At 43.8% G+C, this 5,135-nt stretch overlaps 1 protein-coding gene across 1 annotated transcript in view; it reads left to right on the top strand.

Moving 5' to 3' along the window:
• The window catches only part of WASF1 (WAS protein family member 1), an 83,560-nt gene that overhangs the window by 1,464 nt on the left and 76,961 nt on the right, over positions 1 to 5,135 (top strand). The window lies entirely within an intron of this gene.

The raw sequence follows: 5,135 nt of genomic DNA, 5'->3' as shown, positions 1-5,135 counted from the left end.
GATTTTTGGTCACTTCCTAGACTTTTCTGGTTCACGATTGTAATGTCCGGTTCTAAGCGTATGTAACTTTTGGCTGTGACTGTGAGTCGGCTACATTCATCGCATTTCAGTAAAATCTTGGATATTGGGAAATACATTGATCGTGATGTCCTGAGCTGTGAGCCTTGTGTTCATTTTCTAGCAATGATCATGAGCACGGCGCACACATGTAGCAGCCATATAACGTACTGTACACCCAAGCCGGCGTTTGTCTGTGTGTGTGTGTGTGCGTGCAGGCAAGGTGTGTGCTCTGAATATAAATATGGCTGTGTCATGGACTTGCACTGGTATCTGATTAAAGCAATCCGATCCGTGGTTCTCTCACCAACCCCCACCTGCCCATTCTTCCTGGAAAAGGAGGGGGGGTGGCTGTGGCTGGTATCCTGTCTCCTTGTGCATTGTTAGTGGATTCCACAGGATTGTACGAGGGATGCCGCTGGAAGATGGACGAGCCCTCTTCTAATACCTGCTCGCTGCAGCAGAGGCCTACATTGTTTCACACATTTCGACTAGCACCCTTCATTGTACCGGTCTGCAGTCATCGGTATTAATGATTGTAGGGTTCTGCAGTCATTTGTCCTCACATTACACATGTGATCATAAGGTGAACATTAATACTTCTAATCTATAGTCCTGACCTGTAGAAACAAGGAATGGTGTTAGGTTTGCACTAGGCTGGCGTGTTTTCTTTTTATTTGAATATGTAAACTGTCGGTCTCGTATACCTTCTTGTTTACCTAGCCTATTTGAATTCGCCGTGAAGGCGTTGTCCATTTTGCGATAAATAAATCCTTATGGGAATGAAAAGGGAGGGATTCGGGGAGAACTTGCTGTATGTGAATGTTCTTGTTTGCATTCCTCAGAAGCTGGATTTCTGATACGGTCATATGGCAGCTATAAGCAGCAGGGAGCACCGTGCGTTATCATCGGGAGGTCTTCCAAGATAGCAATGCTACGCTGTTAGGTGTTCAAGATATTATATTATTCTAGTTTGTGTTGTTCTCTCATGGGCAGTACAGTGCATATCATAACGTGCTACTCTAAGGATGTCCATACACTGGCCGAATTTTGCACAGTGGGTGCCCCTGTTGGCACCCTTTCTGCCCGGCGTTCCTCGATCAGAAGATCGAAGGATCCGGATGGAAAATATTTGGCTGAACAGTGCTTGGCCCCTGTCAGAATGCAATGAAAACGGCAGGAGATTCCTTCATCCTCGCTGCTTAGCATGGATGGAAGAATCTGTGATAGTAGACTGAATGAGAAAAACAGTACAGTGTATGGTTAGCTTTACTGTTAGGGTTCTCCTATTAGTTCTTGTCAGTGGAGCTGGCTGCTGAAAAGGATCCTGCTGGTTCCAGAATTCCATATTGATTTGTCCACCACCCCTGTGCTAAGGCCTTATGCACATGGCCTGAAAAAACAGCAGCTTTTCGATCTGTATGGCGTTTTGTTGTTTTTTTCTTTTTACACCTCCTAAATGCAGCTCTCTAATATCCAATATGTCCATTCACATTGTAGTATTTAGAGCTATAATCTTGAGCAGCCTTTCTCAACCGGGGTGCCTTCTGGCTTCTTCAGGGGTGCCTTGAAATTTTCACATCATCATGCCTCCAATTAGGCGTGCTTCTGATGTGAAGGGGGGCTTCTAATGTGAAAAGGGGGGGATCGGTGGTAAAGAGGAGCTTCTAATGTGACAGGGGCTCCTAATATTTAGAAGGTGAGCTCTTGATGTAAAGGGGAACTCTGATGTGCAAGGGGGGCTCCTAATGTGAAAAAGGGAGCCTCTATTTTAAAGAGGGGCTTCTAATGTTAGAGAGGCTCCTAATAATAAGAAGGTGGGCTCTTTATCTAAAGGGGAACTCTGATGTGGAAGGGGGACTCTGATGTGAAGCAGAATGTGAACCCCACATTTTTCTTTGGCATTTTTTGCTAGGGGTTCCCCATTAAAAACCATACCTGGTGTCCTATCTTGGATAAGGGTCTGGTATGGATTTTGGAGGGACTAAACGTCATTTTTTACATTTATGGTTATTACATTTTAGACTAGGGTGCCCCGAGATTTTGCATATTTTAAAGGGTGCCATGACTGACAAAAGGTTGAGAAACGCTGATTCAGCGTTCAGAGGCATTAAAGAATGTCCCTGTGTTCAGAGAGGTATACTTCACATGTGTAAATGTCCACACATATGGGTACATACATGCATGTTCATCTTAGTGGTTAGAATCAATAATATTCTAGGCACCAAAATGAATTTGCCACCTGTTCGCTTTGTAAACACTGTGCATGAACACCATTACATGCATTCATTTTTTTTGTTCCACGCTGGATCTTTCTGAGTATTTAATTACGCCTGTGTGCATGAGCCCTAATTTACCTGTTGCACAAAAACAATCCTATTATCCTGTGAACAAATAGCTGTCAGCTATGTGTACTAATAAGATTTGACTGTTAGCTTGTATGTTCAGAGGTAGAATTGATCCATCATGCACCTGTTCATGGTACGCTTTGTCTAGTTTACTCTAGTGAATAAAAGTGATTACTTTCTCTTATCAATTGTATTTTTTGGGTGTTTGTGTAGCCCGTATTCACATCTGAACAGAGCGTATTTCTGGCAATTTTGAAGGGGTGTTTTTTTTGTGTGTGTGTTCTACATATGTAAAAGCATCTTTTTATAGAGCATTTTGGAAACTTTGCAAGCATTTTTGCACGTGTATCAAGTAACAGGCATTTTTGTTTTGACTAGGGATATACTGATACCGAGTATTTGGGCAAGTACTTGCCTCCAATACCAGAACTTCCGGTCAGATGGAGATCTCCGTCTGACCGCAAGTGCCGTGGGAGCATGGAGCCGGCTTTCTTTCCAATCGGGAAGCCAGGCGGTGGGTTATGACCCGCCTCCCGGCTTCCTGATTGGCTAGGAAGCCAGCTGCACTTGTAGCTTGGCTTCCTAACCAATTAGAAAGCCAAGCAGCAGGTCATGACTCGCGTCCTGGCTTCCTGATTGGTCAGGAAGCCACGCCACCTAGCAACAAGTGACGTCGGCTTCCTAGCCAATCAGGAAGTTGGATGGCACCTCATGATTCCTGATTGTTCAGGAAGCCAGGCAGCATCGGTATGTGAATCCGGTGTTCTTTTGCTTGAACACTGGCTTCACAGGCAATCAGGATTTCCTAAAAACCTGGGCACACAGCACCAATACTCAGTACTGGCGAGTACCGAAAAGAAAGTATTGGTACCCGAAACCGATAAAACGGTATCGGTGCGCCCCTAGTTTTGATCAATGGAAAACCCTTCTAGAGGAGGAGAGCAGTTCTTTAGGTGCAAAAATAGGTGTTTTCATTGATGTCTATAGGGGCAAAAACACAAGACACAGTTTAAAAAAAGCTCATGTACCGCTTTGAGGTTTACGTCTGATTAACACCAGATACGTCTGGGCCGACTGGCTGCTTTTTACAGTGCAGCCCCAATGCTAGACAAGGCAATATGATTTGTTTCAAATGGGCTTAGTTCACACCACCGCAATGCATGTGGTGCTGCACCATTTTCAGCATACGGTGTATGACATGGTACGTTTGCACCACGGTGTGCCCATAGAGCTTAATGAAATTTCACTTGTGACAATAAAGTTTTAACAAAAAAAAAGTAAACCGTGATGTGCAGGGATGAGCACTGTGCCCGGCAATGCACACGGGTAGCTGTGCGTTGTAGCGTGATTGTTGGGTTGAATTGGCTCTCAAGAGGCTGAGAGTATAGGTATGAACAGGTACTATTGAAAAAAATGGAATTCTGATTTTGTGTTGTTGCATGTAGGGAAACGCGCAACAAAATGCTTGGGTGTAAATCGGGGCTAAAGCTGGGTATACATTAGTGATTGCTCCAGATTCTAACATGCTACAGTGCGTGGATGGAGGAATCTCCCACTGAGGCTATTGAATTATGACAGTCGGCCCCGCTGGCTGTCAAAAGATGTGTACAATGCCTGTGTCTGATTGGATGCAGGCACTATTCAGCTTTTTGATCTGTTCCACCAGTCAGTTTTTCAGATGGACCTGATTGGAAGCTCTCTGTTAAGGTGCCCATACACCTATCGATTATTGTTCGGAAATCGTCCACGAATGGTCGTTCAAACGATAATCGATCAGTTGATGGGAACCCAACGATTTTATTTTTTTTTTTTACTGTACTTCTGGCCAAACTTTCTCGAAGTCTGAAAAACTTTTTTTCCATTCGTACAAAATTCGATGGATTAGTGGCATTTTCATATGAAAAAATTGCAACATGAACACTGCACATTCACAAACGAAAATCTGTCGTGTTGATTGATGAAATTCTTTCAGTTTAGTATTGCTAACGAATGATTATCGAAACGACATTGTTCTGTGCTAGAACCGAAAGCGGGTTCTTGGCCGCAACGAAAATTCCCGGATGAAAATCTATAGGTATATGGCCAGCTTTACTGTATGGGGAGTTAGAGGTAACCCATTTACATCTGATTCCGTCTCGGTCTGAAAACCTAAGTTCTGTTTTGGTGGACCTGAACGAGGTAGATTGCAGTTAATCGGATGTCCTCTTACATCTGATATCTCATAGACCTAACATGTGTCTGATTAACTGAATGGACAATATTGACATCCCTGCCGCACTGCTCTGATCAGCAGGTGATCTATGTGCGGAAATCCTGCTGATTGGAATGGATGCCGTCTGAAAGGGGCCTTAGATTGAAAAATGTTGGGCGGGAGGCGAAATTTGCTCAGCGTGTAGCCAGCTTTAACCTCCGAGAACTGAGCAGAGTTCTGTTTCCTTTTAGTTGATAGAAGTGTTACAAGTACATTTTCTCTGGAACACGTTTGACATGCACTGTAGATAATATCAACTCTCCAGGTAGACTGATTTTTCCAGATCTGCAGGCCGGTCTACAAAATCTAGTCTCTCTGACGCTAACTTCTATAAATAGTCTTCCACTTCTGTTTACTTTTCAGGTCTCCACCTGTTTGTCTTTTGCTATTTGTATTCTGTGGCAGACGGCGGTGATTGTATGGACTGGTTTCCCTTTTATCTAAACCACTAAACAGGTCATTGGTACAGGAAACCTTCC

This window comes from Nanorana parkeri, unplaced genomic scaffold, assembly GCF_000935625.1.
Source record: "Nanorana parkeri isolate BGI_ZX_2015 unplaced genomic scaffold, ASM93562v1 scaffold1321, whole genome shotgun sequence".
NCBI lineage: Eukaryota > Metazoa > Chordata > Amphibia > Anura > Dicroglossidae > Nanorana > Nanorana parkeri.
Note: the sequence above shows the minus strand (reverse complement) of the source record. Positions and strands in the feature narration are given on the sequence as shown.